Raw genomic sequence first — 16796 nt, forward strand, 5'->3', positions numbered from 1 at the left:
CAGTGCAGGAACTCAGTGGTGGTATCCCTGAATTCAGTAATTATTCCTGCTGGCTGCAGCTTGCTCTGCTGTGCACTCTCTCCCTCTGCCTTCTCCCCCATGGCGTGTCTGCCGCCCAGCCCCCCCGCCAGCCTGTGAATGCTTTGCAGTCATTGGTTGCTAGGACTGCTGGGATAGGAGACAGAGGGAGGGTGAGAGAGAGGGGTGGGAGAAAGAGGGGGGTAAGAGGGGGGGTGGGAAAGAGAGGGGGTGAGGGAGGGTGTGTAGAGAGAGAAAGGTGGCGAGAGAGGGGTGGGAGAGAGAGGAAGTGGGAGAGAGAGGGGTGGGAGAGAGAGGGGGGAGAGGGAGGGGTAGGGAGAGAGAAGGGGTGAGGGAGGGTGAGAGAATGGGGTGGGAGAGAGAGGGGATGAGTGAGATGGGGGTGAGAGAGAGGTCCCTCCTGTGCCCCCCTGTCCCAGCCCCTGTCTGTGGATAGGTGTGTGTTATGTACCTATCTCCTGCCTGTCCTCGTCCTCTGGCCCCCCTCGGTCAGCCTGTCTTCCTTTTGATGTCACAGCTGGGAGCAGAGAGGAGAGGAGGTTAAAGAAAGAGTGCAGGCTCTGGGAGGCGCCAGGGAATGCTGCTGCTCGGGTCAGGGTGGCGGTAATGGTCTTCTCCCTCCTGGGCTTGCAGTTCTAGCCATCCACATGCTGCTTGCCTTCCCCGTGGCCTCTGGGCTGCCTGCTTGCTCTGTGAAGATGATATGCGGGGTTCAGGCATATCATCCTGTTGGAGACCGCTGTCGGCACCAGACTGGTGGATTTAGCTCTGCTGCCCTGCACCCCGCCGCCACCACTGGACCGGGACTCTCCATCACAAGGGGCTAAAGGGGCATGCGGTTTGGGACCCCCAATAATGACTGGGCCCTGGGCAGCTACCCCTTCTGCCCTGTATAAAAGATGGCCCTGACTTTAAAGTGGATGTAAACCCTCACATATACCCAGTGAAGTAAACAGCCTCAGATGATACACAGAGATGAAACAAATCTCCCTACATAAGTTTTACATGTATAGCTTCCAGTCTTCAGCTTTATATATCCTTTGTAAAGTACACATCAGAGAACTTGTCAGAAGTTATGATGCTGATGTAGCACCCTGAGTGTCAGCTTGGTCTTTTGTCACTTTACGCCAGTGCTGCAGGGGTTAAGGCAGACTCCATGATAGTTTTGGAGTAAAGAGGCGGGTGCTAAAGTTACTGAAGAGAGTGTGAACCAATACCTTGACAGTGGGAGGAGCCATGAGTCTGCAGAAGAGGAAAAGGAGACACCACCGCGCATACCACCATTGCTGATACACATGTTGCGACACTGCTACTCAGAGGAGGACAGGAAAATTTATCCCTGGCCTGAGTGGGCTGAAGAGTGTCACTACTGAGTGGGGTATGTACCGAAAGGTAGCCTCATGCTCTACACTGCAGGAGACTATGTAGAGATCTGACTTCTATGTGCCAAGTGTTCTGCCCTAGCTACAAAGGTTCAACCCTGGATTATCTGCGGGCATTGCGGAGAATCACTACTAGAGGTAGTCTCACCAGCCCTACCCCCACGGGTACTACAGGTGAACTAGGACAAGAATGTCGCCATTTCGGCTCAGGAAGCTCCTGAAAACCCTGCTGCTGTCACTCGGCTTACTGAAGCACCTGTTTCTTCAACCACCGTAGCTGCTCTGAAGTCACGTATCCCAGTTATCTCCTGGGGGCTACGGTCGGGCCCACCTACATGCCCTAATGATGGAACCTTCTGGGGAGAATAAAACCGGACCTGGTAAGCCTAATGGGAGTGAGGACAGTGTGCCCGTGGGGACTGTGAGACCTGAGACCACCAAGGGAGTAGTGTTTGGACAGTCTGTTGGTACCCGTGTGAAACGCAACCTACTCCCGGCCAAAGAGTGTTTTACTGAGTCAGACTCTGATATCTTGTCCAATCGAATATCGGAACTATTTTCAGACACCGTGTCTTGGACTGAAAGTTGGTCTGACAGCGATGTTGAACAACCATGTCAGCTTGAGGAGGAGGAAGTTTCCTCTGCTGTTAAAACCTCCAGTATTAAACCTGAATTGTCACCTAGACATGTTGGAAAGTACAAAAATGTACTACAAACCTGGGCCTAGGGCCACCACATTTACTCAGACCATGTTGTCAGAAATAGAAAAGATGTTAAATGTTGAATCCAGTTGAAGTGGAACCCAGAGCCATGCTCAGTTTGTCTGTGTCAGTTCCACCGGAAGTTGCTCCACAGTTGAAAAAAATGTTGATGTAGGGACACTCCTGCCCGCGCTTTCACTGCTGGATAGTGTTCCTGATACCAGCAGTTGCAGGGGGTGTGCTCTAAGAAGAAAAAGAAAGCAAATTACATACTGGTCTGTACCCTGGAATTGCCAGTATGCCTCACTCTGCACAGAGAGATGCTGATCTGCTGCCCTGGATTATCAGCATTTCCTGTTCTTCATATGTACAGAAAAGTGATCTCAGTCCCCAGCTGAGCCAAGGACAGGCTGAGATCTGTTAAAGTGCAAGGGGACTTTGTTGTTCTGGAAGAGGAAAAGTTCTTTGTGATTACAGTCCCTTGCATGTTTGTGTGGCTAAAGGTTCTTTTTGAAATTAGCCATGCATACCATTCCAGAAATTATTCCTGTGAAGAAGGGAATTTGCTGGAAAGTTATTAACCATGTTACTGCACCGCAAGGAAAAATACCTATTGAACTTTGGGGCTCCAAGGACAATGGGGTATTTAGTGCTGTGGCTGTGTGCTGTGGCAAAGGGGCAAGTCCTTACCTTAAAGTGGATGTAAACCTGAAATTTATTTTTTTTGGATATCATACTGTAGAGTATAAGATTTCCTATCATTTGAGCCCAGTCTTGCCACACAGAGTTAATCCATCTCTGAGCAATCCTCTTTTATTGTTCAGTGAGAGAAATCTTGACAAACTGAGAAAAACTTTGTCAAATACTCCCCTTTGCTGTGAGTGACAGCCTAAGACACAGGCATTATTTTTTAATTCCCTCCCCCACTCCTTTCTTCAGCAGCTCTGTAAGGATTGGCTGTTCCACACCTCAGCATGATTTGGCATGCTGAAGTCATGTGGTTACTTTCCTGTCTTTTCACTGGATGTTAGAGATCATAGCAGAAGTTCAGTTAGAAATACACAGGAGAAAATGCATATTGACAAGGGGAGTGTAGAGGTGGGCGGGGAGTCTACTGACATCACGACTCCACCCACCGAGCTCCAGACAACAGACCCACCCACAGAATCTGCAGTTTTTCAGCTCTCATAACAGACAGAGGGGAGACATTTGACAGGTAAAGATACATGCAGGAGGCATGTATATCCTTATAGATAACCCCTATGGCAGTAGTTTAGAAAGGATGACATTGGGTTTACATCCACTTTAACCTTTTATATTTCATGGACTGATATGTTATACATGGACTGATCTCTCCTTTTACTGACCACTAGATGGCGTGAGTGTGCCATTCTGAGTGAGTCATAAGTTCTACTTACACATGGTTCAATATAGGTTGCTAAGTGAGGTTTCATTTTTTAGATATGCTAGAATTGCTATTTAAAACAGGTGTCATTCTCGAGGGCATGGGGCCCATTTTCAATTGTACAAACATCTAGGTGTAGTAGATGATAGAAGTATATATGTAGAGTAAGATAAATTACTGTGTTTTTTATTTTGCACCATTTTTGTTGTTCTCGGGTGAGAGTAAACAAAAGTTCACTCATGTACATACTGCACTGGTAATGTTAGAGTAGTAGGTTGTATTTTCTATATTGTCTGTTTTCTTCTCTTTCAGGTGTTCCTGTACCCCTGAATGAATGAATGAATGAATGAATGAATGAATGAATGATTTGTAAAGCGCTGCAAATGCGAACTGGATCGCCTCAAGGCGCTAAATGCGTTTTGTGTTGTCAGCTTCTTAGAAGAGGAAGGTCTTCAGTTTTTTCCTTAAGGCCAGATGGTTTTCTTCCATGCGGATGTTAGTCGGAAGAGTGTTCCATAGCCCAGGTCCCTTCCTTGGCTAAGAAGAGACCATGTCTTCAACTTATATAATAATTCTAAACTTTTATCTCTTATTGTGTGAATATTAGATAGATACTTAGGACGTAAGGTTATTGTTCATTGCATTCCCCTCTTTTACTTGCATGTGGTACGTTAATTGTACATAATGTCTTATATTTATCTATCCTTGTGTGAAATGCCACTTGTTTTTTGTACATAAGTTATGTTCAAATATTTGCATGTGATACACCACATGTATTTGTTACTACTGTTTATCTTTCCCTGTTACCCCTCACTATCCACTTTTTGCCAGGACATTCACTCTCAGGATTGAGAGTACTGTTTTTTTGTTGCAAACTCTGGGATGTAGTTTCCTTGGCAGGGGGAGATTGTAGCACCCTGGCTTTAAACAGGGCTGCTAATAAATCTAGTTGTGCTGGTGGTAACTAGCCTGGCTAATTGTTAGGTTGATCCACTGATTCCTGTCCTAAGTCTGAGTTTGGTGTAGTCTCTCTCTTCTGCCAATAGACACTGTTGCTTTTGGAATTAGAATGATGGATTACCATAAATTCAGGTAATGGGTAACTAGGTTGTCTCAGCCAATCAGCAGGAGTTTCTTTAACCGCTGTGTATGCTGGGATAGGCTATTTATTTGGGAGGAGTCAGGTGATCAGGGTTCTTCCCACCCGAGGCTGCGACCTGGGTGTGTGTGTGTGTTGAGAAGCTCCTGGTTGCTAGGCCTGAAGCCTGAGGCCTATCCAGGGGGCATACTGGCTGCTAGGTCCACTTAAGGCCTATCCAGCAGTTCCAGGTTCCGCAAAGGAGGAGCAGCCAAGGTTGAGCCCGAAGTCTGGGGCGGAACCGCATGTGTTAGAGGCTCGGCCTGAAGGGAGCCTGGTCATTGTCGGAGGTAAAGGAGAAGCAGTTGCCACAAAGGGACAACCACTCCTGTTACCAGAGGCAAGTTTGTAAGGGATAAAGTTCTGAAGGAGTACCAGAGCAGACACTTCACTAGCTGGGGATAGGCTTCAGTAGAGACTCATCCAGGAAGGCAGCGGGTAGCTGTGACTAAAGCTTGAAGGAGTATGGCGGGTAGCTGTAAGTAAAGCTTGAAGATAAAGGAGAGCAGTTAGCTATGGATGAAGCTCGGGAATCCAGCGGGTGGCTGAGAGACCAAGAAGACTAGTGAAAGATGGCAAGCTGAGCTTAAGGATCTGCAGTGGGATACTGTGAGTTAAGCTGCAGGATCTACAGTAGGATACTGTGAGAGAATTTGTTGCCATAGGAGACAGTGGTTGATATAAGATACAGATTGCTGCATTCAGCTTAAAGACCCTTGTTCTATATTGCTGTCTGCCTAGTTATATTTTTGTCTGCGGAGTTTGCCTTAATTGCTATTGTATTTGCCTAAGGTTGTCCTGTACCCTAAACTCTCTCTCCCCAACGTTCCTGTTAAGACAAATAAAATTCTCTTTGTTAATTTTTACAAAAAGTGACTAGCGCCCAACTTTTCACCTTGCACCACACCCACTATGTCTAATAACCTGCACCTTGAAGAGGAACATTAGTTCTCCCTGGCTCTGGGGGTCAACATCAGGCCCTTGGAAGTCGAGGAGACCACTACACTGACAACAGAGGAACGGAGCAGAAGAAAGACACGGCACTTAGAGCTATGGAGAGAGATAAGTGAACACTACAAATATGTGTGCCCAGGTCAGATTTCATGAATGGGGTTTACATCCACTTTAATAGATTCATGTATCTTTTTAAAGCTGGTTTTCTTTAAAATAATACCTGGTTATCCTGCCACAAAGGTCCCTATCTAAGCACATCCTATTATAGGGGGATAACCGTCTTCCAATTGCTCTCCTCTGTCTCAAAAACCAGTACAGGTAATTGGAATGGAACTCTAGAGGTGTCAAAGTTACAACCAGCCACACAACAATTAAAATATCAGAAAGTTTTGTTACAATTAATATTAAAATCAGTAAAACAATTATACAAAAATAATTGTGAGGATACACTGTACATAAAGTTGGGATGTTGAAAGAATCCTTTACACATAGTTTTCTACATGTTTCACCATCCTGGCTTCATTAGGAAGTAAGTATACATGTGTGAGGGATACTAATAAAGGTAACGAAAATCATAACACTAATGCCGCGTACACACGGTCGGACTTTTCGGCTACAAAAGTTCGACAGCCCGTCCGACAGACTTTCGACGGACTTTTGGCGGACTTGTGGCAGACTTTCTAATGAACGAACTTGCCTACATACGATCACACAAAAGTGCGACGGACTTTGATAGCCAGTAGCCAATAGCTGCCCTAGCGTAGGTTTTTGTCCGTCGGACTAGCATACAGACGAGCGGATTTCTGGGTCCGGCGTAGTTACGACATAAAGATTTGAAGCATGTTTCAAATCTAAACTCCGTCAGATTTGCGGCTGGAAAAGTTCGCTAAAAGTCAGCGGAAGCCCACACACGATCGGATTGTCAGCTGGCTTTGGTCCGTCAGCGTCCGTCGGACTTTTGTACACGAAAAGTCCGACCGTGTGTACGCGGCATAACTAAAAATTAAAAAAAATAAAAATTGCACACAGGTATAGGCCAAAAATATCAAACTTGCTGAGACATACATCAGCCCCATAGAGTCCAGATGAACACCACGAGAAGGTTCGCCAATATGGAAAAGGGAGAGGATTTCCCCACATGGCACCCAGGAGTGAGCCCAAGACCAGCGCAGGGCAAACAGCAGAGGAGACATGTAAACCAAAGGTAATTCTAATAACAAAAATTTATACAAGGGGTCTTCAAAAAGTTTTCACACTTTTTTATATTTAACAGAGTTAAAAACGTGAGGAAACTTTTTGAAGAACCCTCATACATTGTTTTATTTTAATTCTAAGGACACTTATGCCACAACGGTGTATTGAGTTTTCATGATTCATTCTGTTACTTACTAAACACATTGTTTTGTCACTCTGTCATATGCCCCCCTGCTAGGGACTACAAGTGGCAGTGCCAGTACACATTACACAGGTATGGTCCATCATCTTCACTATAAGGAAGTTGGTACAGGGCAATGCCAATGCTGGAGCGAGTGCATGCAGACAGAAGTGGTCATCAGGTTTTCAGGAGGCAATCCTGCAGCAAAAATTGCTGGAGATGGTGGCACCCCACGCTGGATTCATATTTTAATTGCTGGAACTTTAAGCATGCTTGTTATATAATGTCTTCTCTATTTCAGTCCTCAATGCCCCCTATTGAGGTTTCACCGCCCCTCAGCTGCCCACCGAATGTGTAATAAAGAGCCTGAGGATGCCTGTCAATTGCGGCCATTAAAGTCATTTGGGCCATGCCCCAACTACAATCCAAACTCTATTGACTTGAACGACCCCATTTGACCGGCCTCTTCTGGCTGAATTGTATACTTTTGGTGGTAAAACTGCGATAAGGGGCATTTATTGAGAAGTTTTCAGCACACAATAGGGCAGAATGGACTGGAATGAAGGGGGCAAATATAACTAGCATGGTCAAAGTTCCAGCAAATAACAAAATGGGAACCCAGGGGTGCCACCAACACCAGTATTTTGTTTAGGGTGGCACCACAAGCCCCAGCAATCCCAGTGTCCAGAGTGCGACATGCAGCCAATACGAAACGACAAGACTCAGTGTCCAGAGAGTGTCATGCAGCTAACTCAGAACTACAAGTCCCAACATTCTTAGTGGCCAAATAGCAGCATGCAGCCAATACGGAACTACAAGTCCCAACAGTCCGAGTCCAACTAGCAATGCAATGCCACTGAGAAACTACAAGTCTCAGCATTTTTTTTTTTTTTTCAAATCTTCTGCTAGTAAGATCCTATAGCCACAAACTTTATGCCTATCAGTGGAATAAATTCTCAGCGTTCCTTGACATTTTTCTCTGAACTTTGGACTGTTATATTGTATCTGGAGTTCAGTAATTACAGACCTGAGCCCAAATTCCTGGGGCTGAGATATCTAGCTATGTCCTGGAACAGGATCCTGTGTTCTCTGCCCAGTCTCCAGACCTCTAGGTGAGCCCCCATTGATCAACCATGAGGATCATGGTTGATTGATTACACACTGACTAGTTTTTCATGTAACGTGATTTATAGAGTCTGCTGACTGTATGTCAAAATCTAACAATACTGATCTATGTCTTAGGATTGTTAATTTTTATTATTTTGGCTTGAGTCATAGGCGTGCGCACAGGGTGTGCTGGATGTGCCTGGGCCCCATACAGTGCCGATTCCCCCTGCTTTCTGGCACCCCGTCTCCCCCCTGCAGTGCTAAAAAGCTTCCCTCCTCTCCTCTCCCACGGGCTGCTGCAGGGGTTGTTTCAATAAAGAGAGCGGGAGAAGGGGCGGTAAATATTTCATTTATTGGCCCCTTTCTTTTCTGAATGTTAGTACCGATCACTCCTATGTTCATGTTTAACTGAAGCATAGTAAACTTAGTAAACTATGTTTACTTTGCTTCAGTTTGTGAATGAACAGGGAGCCGCTCAGCACAGAGCACTTCCCATTTCCTTCACTGTCCAGTGCAGCTGAGGATGCAAAGAAAGGGACTGGGTGGAATCTATGTCCTTAATCCATTTCTCTGTCTCAAAAGTGAGACATCAAGGGTCTGTTTAGACCCTTGATATTTCACCAAAGCCCCCCCAACAGGGCTCCTAAAAACATTGTAAAAAAATAATAAAAAGAATATTGTAAAAAATTATTTTAAAAATAAAATTGTAAAAAAATAAAAAATAAAGATAAAAAACTACTGACACCAATCTCGGTTCTACTGACTCCATACACTGCTCTGCTGATATACTCACGTGAGTTTGTACTCTGGGGTGCACACCCTAATGCAATAGGCTGCGCACACCAATGGCTTGAGTTCGGCTTTGTGAAGTATTCCTTTAAGTACAATGTGTGCGTACTGGGGAAGCATATTTTTTCTAGGTGGAAAGGTGGTGTTTCTCAAGTGCAAGGCAGTCTGTTAGCCATCACAAAGAAGATGCTGTGTACAGTACATTGCATTTGCACTCCCAAGATACGTCTGCATAATTCCTGAAATATGTTCTGTATGTAATGATTGGAGTCTCCTCGGGGTGCGATTACTCACAACCGACATTCCTCAACCTCTATTCACGTTCGATCTGGAGGCAGAAGTGAGAATGGAACGTGGTGATACTATAAACATCCACAGATATTATGGTAGGGCTATGGGGAGATGATAATTGTAAGTGCAAGAATGGATGAGAAAAATGTGTGAGAAATAAACGGAGTGGTAAAATAAAACTAGAACAGCCAACATATGGCTCAATCTTTGCGATTCTCATCTTGTGCCCTGGGTTGCCGATAGAAATCACGGGGCCCCATACAGCCTACCTGACAGGGCCACCCCGAATTACAAAGATTACAATTTTTGTAAATATTTTTTTTTCCAATTTTAAAAAATGCTTTATATACAATTTTAAAAACTTTGTTTTATAATTTATTTTTAAAATTATTTTTCACATTTTTTTTTTTTTTTTACAATGCTGTTGGGAGGGCTTGGATGAAATATCATGGGTCTAAACAGATCCCTGACATCTCACCTTTGAGACAGAGAAAGGAATTGAGAACACAGATTATTTAGTTCCTTTCTCTGTAGCCTCAGCTGAACTTGAGACGAATAAACAGGAGACATAGTTTACTATGCTCAGTTATCAATGGACACAGGAGCGATCAGTATCGATCACTCACTCTGTCCAATTCATAAAAGGAAGGGGCCGGTAAATTACATATCTACCGCCCCCTTCTCTCACTCTTCAGCCACCTGTGTATCCGCAGCAGCCGGCTGGAGAGGAAAGCTGGCAGCACTGTAGGGGGGGAGGTGAGGGGGGGCCTGGGCACATAGGGGGAATTAGATGTGGGCAGCACAGGGAGGGGGATCAGTGCAGAATGGGAGGACAATTACAGAACAATGCACTGTGTCTGTGTCTCTTCCTCCAGCAGCTCAAAGTCTAGGAGGGGGAGAAACCAGCTTTCAGCTGCTGGAGGGACAGACACAGACACAGTGCATCGTTCTGTAATTGATCCCCTTGTTGTCTGAGCCCCACTGTGTGCCTGGGCCCCTTACAGGAGGCCCTTGGTACCCCCCTGTTAGTGGCCCTGGCCCTAACTCTGGGTAAACAGTTAAATACACATATGCAAGTTCTATTTTCCTGCCAAAGGATTTGCAATTCTGTCCAGTGCGTCCTGAGTAGGGATAACCTTGGATTCAGTCCAAAGTCATGTTCAACTGAACCTGGAAGGAAGCTGTCATACCGGTAGCTAATGCTGGGGGCATTTACCACCTGCCGCTGTATGTATACAAGTGGGCAGGGATGATCATACATCATTGACTTAATATGGCCATAGTAGGTTAATGATGTCACAGGAAACTCTGCTTGCCCTCTTGTGTACATGCATTGGAAGGGCAAGGGGAGTTATTCATGACATCATTGACCCAATATGGCCATATAATATCATTGACCTAATATGGCCATGCAGCCGTCCTAGGTCAATGATGTCATGAGCATCCCCGTCCCTTGATATACATGCAAATGCAGGGAGGGTAAAGCCCTGATTGCAGCTGCATGGGCTGCCACTTCCTTCCAGGTTCAGCCAAACATGGGTTTGGACTGAACCTAAGGTCATCCCTACTCACAACTGACTGGACAGAATTAGAAATCCTATGTCAGGAAGAATAGCTTTTACATATGAATTTTATAGGTGCCACAGCTGATTGGGCCAGCACTGGCAGCTTCCTTCCTTCATTCAAACATTCGGTTCAGGCCAAACCCCAACTCATCTCTGTTTCTGAGTATAGTATTCCTAAACAAATCTGCCAAACTTTGGTTCAACCCAAATTCTTCATATTGAAAATAAAAAAATAAATAATAGCAGAAATCAAAGTAAATAGTAATCAAAGAAAATTTTGATGATCACGTTTGGCCCTGTGGAGGGCTGCTAGGAAAACTGTTATAGACAATAGATGTGGAAACGGCACCTTGTAAAATGTAATAAGACAGTACACTGTTTTATAAAAAATGTAGTCCTACTGCCCCTGGGGTCATGTGAGATGAGCCCCTAATAGCAGAATGATGTTTTAATCCATTTCCTTTAAATTATGTCCCCAGATATATTCACTTTTCGGGCTGAGTTCTTTACTTGTAGTGAGGTTGTATATATTTGGTCCCCTATAGACAGGTGCAGTCTATATTCTCCACTGCGGGTGGTGCTCGTCCGCACTGGCAATGCAGCTGGGAAGGAAGTTAAGAGGAACCCAGTTCCTCCATGGTTTCTTCAATAACAGGGAGGCAGTCATCCGATTGGATGCTGGCATACCATGTGAATTTGGTGGCCATCTTGGGTCAGGCAAAATCTCTTTAAGACCCTGGCTCCCGAGTTTAGCATACATTTTTTATGAGTGCCTTTTCTAGGGACAGGTCGCCCATCTGTCAGGTACAGTATTTACAGTCAGGGAAAGGTTCCGGAGGAGTAGGGAAAGTATAGGGACTACTCCTACCTTCTTGGAAAGCCTTCCTTTTGGGTATGGACCAGCCAGACCGCTTTCCACTCCTCGTGGCAGGTGGACATCTTCCAATGATGGTAAGTAAGCATGATGGGTCTTTCATCTGCTGCATTAGGTTTCCTTGGCCGACCACTGCATCTACAGTCCTCAGCTTTGCCCGTTTCTTTGTCCTTCTTCAAAAGAGCTTGAACAGTATATTTTGTTGAAACCCCAGTCTGCTCTGAAATCTTTGCCTGGTAGAGGCCTTACTGATGCAGTATAACTACCTTGTGTACTCATTCTTGCCATGGTGTATAACTTGTGACATGAAACTCTCTTACTCAGTTTTAAGCCTTCTACACTGCTGTTTCTGTTTCAGTTATTGACTGTGTTTCAACCTACATATTTAATTGATGATCATTAGCACCTGTTTGGTATAATTGGTTAATCATACACCTAAATCTAATCCTAATGAAAAACCCTGACTTTGTGCAAGTGTACAAAGTGTGTAAGTGTAAGAATTGATGCTGGTTTGAAACCAAAGGCTAGTCACACCAAATATTGATTTGATTTAAAATTTTCTTCGCTCACTTTGCATTTTATACATTGATAAAAATAAACAATTAAAATGTATATTGTTAAGGGCATTCTTACTTTAGAGCATTTCTTCACAGCTGCCTAAAACTTTTGCACAGTACCATATATATATATATAGGGCATTAATCAGAGAGGCAGCACAGAGACCTAAGGTAACCCTGGAGGAGCTGCAGAGTTCCACAGCAGAGACTGGAGTATCTGTACATAGGACGACAATAAGCCGTACGCTCCATAGAGTTGGGCTTTATGGCCAAGTGGCCAGAAGAAAGTCATTATTTTCAGCAAAAAACAAAATGGCACCTTTTGAGTTTACGAAAAGACATGTGGGAGACTCCCAAAATGTATGGAGGAAGGTGCTCTGGTCTGATGAGACTAAAATTGAACTTTTTGGCCATCAAAGAAAACGCTATGTCTGGCGCAAAGCCAACACATCACATCACCCAAGGAACACCATCCCCACAGTGAAACATGGTGGTGGCAGCATCATGCTGTGGGGATGTTTTTCAGCAGTCGGGACTGGGAAACTGGTCAGAGTTGAGGGAAAGATGGATGGTGCTAAATACAGGGATATTCTTGAGCAAAACCTGTACCACTGTGATTTGAGGCTAGGACAGAGGTTCACCTTCCAGCAGGACAATGATCCCAAACACACTGCTAAAGCAACATTTGAGTGGTTTAAGGAGAAACATGTAAATGTGTTGGAATGGCCTAGTCAAAGCCCAGACCTCAATCCAATAGAAAATCTGTGTTCAGACTTAAAGATAGCTGTTTACAAGCGCAAACCATCCAACTTGAAGGAGCTGGAGCAGTTTTGCAAGGAGGAATGGGCAAAAATCCCAGTGGTAAGATGTGGCAAGCTCATAGAGACTTATCCAAAGCGACTTGGAGCTGTGATAGCCGCAAAAGGTGGCTCTACAAAGTATTGACTTTAGGGGGGGTGAATAGTTATGCACATTGACTTTTTCTGTTATTTTGTCCTATGAAAAAGCATCCTAAAAATGCCAAGGGGTGTGAATACTTTTGCAAGGCACTGTATTGCTGAAATCAAAGACTGTGTGTGTTATTAGAGTACCATTTCGAAATAATGCTGTTTTTGATTAAACGAGTCATTGTAATCATTTGATGAAGATTTGTTTGTTCACTTTGCTGCATTCGAATTGAAAACAATATAACATTTTTGTTTCAACCGATTCGAAAAATGTATCGATTTGATTGCTTTGAATCGAAAAAAAATCGGTAACTTCCAAGAAAATTAGAAAATTACGAATTACGAACTACGAATTTGAATTAGGAAAATGAATTGAACAAATTACTCAAATTTAACTAAACAAAATAACTAGATTAATGAATCTAAACAAAACAAATTTTTTCGTTATGCACATGTGAAGGTTTTGCTGCTGAAGGGGATTTGCCTTCCTATGTGGTCACCAGCACTAGAAAGTAAGGGAAACATCTCCAATAGGATATGTAGATATTCGTCAGCACACCAAGGATCATCAATTTGGTCCAAACTGTTTTTTATTCAATGAATGATCACATCATAAAATGGTGTAGTTCAACGTTTCAAAGCCATGCAAAAACCCTTTGTCAGGTATGTGATAAGTGCATACTGTTGTGCAGATACTGCACAACAGTATGCACAATCTTCATTTTGTTATGTGATCATTCTTTGAAAAAAAAACAGTTTGGGCGAAATTCAAAACTACATTATCAAACAAAATACTTTTGCTAAACTCAAACCTCTCAACGGAACAAACACTCAACTCCCTAAACAAGATATCACTACAAACAGCAGACTCAGTGGCGCCAAAACGCAGAACACTCGTCCGCAAAAAAAACTCGAGATGGTTTAATGGCACTCTCACCCTACTCAAGCAAGAACGTAGAAGAGCTGAAAGAGCATGGAGAAGAAATCCTACCAAGAAAAACCATACTAACTACAAAGCACTCACTGTGAAATACCACAAGGCAATCTTCAAAGCCAAAAAAGAACATTTCTCAGACACCATCTCAACTGCCTTAAACCGTCTGCGGGAACTTTTCAAAATAGTCGCTCAGTCAATGAACCCGACCTGCTTAGAGCCCCCAGCAAACGATACTCAAGAATTCTGCAATGAGTTATCAGATTTCTTCATCGACAAAATCGACAACATTCAGAAATCAATTCATCAGAAAATAACAACCAACCTCACTCAACCAAAGCAAAAAGAGGATATCGACACGAACATCACACAACCACCGAATTTCTCTTTGTCCCCAATCACCACTGACACGACTTAAAACATCATCAGAAGCCTTCAAAACAGCACATCACCAAACGACATCATTCCCACTAAACTCCTGAAAGAATGTTCCGACATCTTGGCCCCTACCCTAACACACCTCATAAATCAATCATTCAAAGAAGGGACTGTGCCAACCTCCCTCAAGCAAGGCATCGTCAAACCCCTGCTAAAGAAACCCAATCTCGACCCTAAGGACCCTAACTGCTGCAGACCGATAACAAGCCTCAACACCATCTCCAAGATTATGGAGAAAGCAGTAGTATAGCAGCTACAACGCCACCTGGACACACACCAACTCCTGGACCCTCTGCAATCAGGCTTCCGCCCAGGCCATGGCACAGAAACAGCACTTCTCAAAATATGGGACGACGCCCTTGAAGCAGCAGATGACGGAGAATCGTGTCTCCTGGTACTGTTTGACCTCAGCGCAGCATTCGATACAGTGGACCACAATACTTTACTTGTCCGCTTCACAGAAGTTGCAGGAGCTACAGATTCTGCTCTAAAATGGTTTGCATCCTTCTTAGAGAATCGCTCTCAGATAGTGAAACTAGGAACATTCACCTCGGAAACCCGGGCAATCTCCTGTGGAGTCCCTCAGGGCTCACCCTTGTCACCAGTGCTATTCAACATCTACATCCGCCCACTTCTCAATATCATCAGGAAAACGGACCTCTGCTTCCACTCATACGCTGATGACACCCAACTCTACCTTCGCATCACCGGACAAAAAGACCTTCATCAGCAATTAGAGAAATGCCTCACTTTAATAGATGACTGGATGACCATTAGCTCCCTCAAACTCAACGCATCAAAAACAGAAAAATTCCAAAATTAAGACTCCGTGGACACCTCCCACCATCCTCGGACAGACCATCTCTCCAAGCACCAAAGCCAAGAGTCTCGGAGTCATCTTTGACTCAGGAATGACAATGGATGCACAAATAGGATCAGTAGTTAGCGGATCCCACCATCTCCTCCGCCTGCTACGTAGACTCATCCCCTTCATCCCAGAACTCATCCAAAACACGGCGGCAAGACTGTTAACAGGAAAAAACCCTGGGAATCCATTTCCCCATCCCTAAAGAGCCTACACTGGCTAACCATAAACATTCGGATCACATTCAAGACCCTCTGCCTCACCCACAAATGCATACAAGGAAACGCTCCGCTATATCTCCGGGAGAAAATAAAACACTACACACCTAATCGCAGTCTTCGATCAGCTAACCAAAACCTCCTCATCATTCCCAAATACCGCTACAAAGCAAAGGGAGAACGAAGATTCGCAGTCCAAGGACCTCGGCTATGGAACGCTCTTCCAACCAACATCCGCATGGAAGAAAACCATCAGGCCTTCAGGAAAAAACTAAAGACCTTCCTTTTCTAAGAAGCTGACAACAGAGAATGCATATAGCGCCTTGAGGCGATTCAGTTCGCATTTGCAGCGCTTTACAAATAATTCATTCATTCATATCGTATAGGTTCCAATATCCAGCTGGCAGTCGCTACAGCACCCAGTACTCTAAGAGCTTATTCCAGGAACGTGTGCAATGGGAATATGGACTGTGCATCTCCAATAGGAAAACAGAATACAAGTGAATCACTTGATTCTAGTACAGTGGGGAAGCATTTGAACCTCTTGTAGATTTTATTACTGTCTGTCTCCACTGGGAAGATTTCCCCAATAGGGATTTCTTCCTTTGGGGTTGTCATCTTTTTGTGGAAAAAAACTACCAGCCTTATATATTTTTTATGAAAAACCTTGGCAACAAGTCCCGTTTTTTTGAGCCAGGTGGCAATCCCACTTTGTATGTGTTCAGCCAAACACGATGTGAGGGGATATTTTTGTATCAGTCATAGGTAGCCATAAAACCTGACAGGGGTCCTAACGCTTGAAAACTTTTTCCAAACTTAACACGAGTCTATGGGACAAGTCTTTATATCTTGCACATACACATCAAAGTTCTTATGTGGTTGCGGTTAATGAACTTTCATTCTGCTTTACAACTTCTTTAACAACAAGCACTCCATATATCACTGTATAATATAGATGCAGCTGCTGTTTATTACATGCATGGAACAGACCAGAAATGTTTAATCTCCCGTCATAGAGGGTGGGACCCCAGTATATGGTTGTCCAGCTGTGATTCATTACAAGCCATTTTTTTATAATATGTCATCCTGACTGAAGAATGAGTAAAGCAAATTCTTTGAGGAATTGCTGAAAATCTATTTAAATTCACTCTGTAAAGTATTTAAATGCAGGCCAGTAAATACACTTTAAGATACAGTTAACCTTTCAAGACAGAACC

The sequence above is a fragment of the Aquarana catesbeiana genome, linkage group LG02 (assembly GCF_042186555.1).
Source record: "Aquarana catesbeiana isolate 2022-GZ linkage group LG02, ASM4218655v1, whole genome shotgun sequence".
In the NCBI taxonomy this organism is placed as follows: Eukaryota; Metazoa; Chordata; class Amphibia; order Anura; family Ranidae; genus Aquarana; species Aquarana catesbeiana.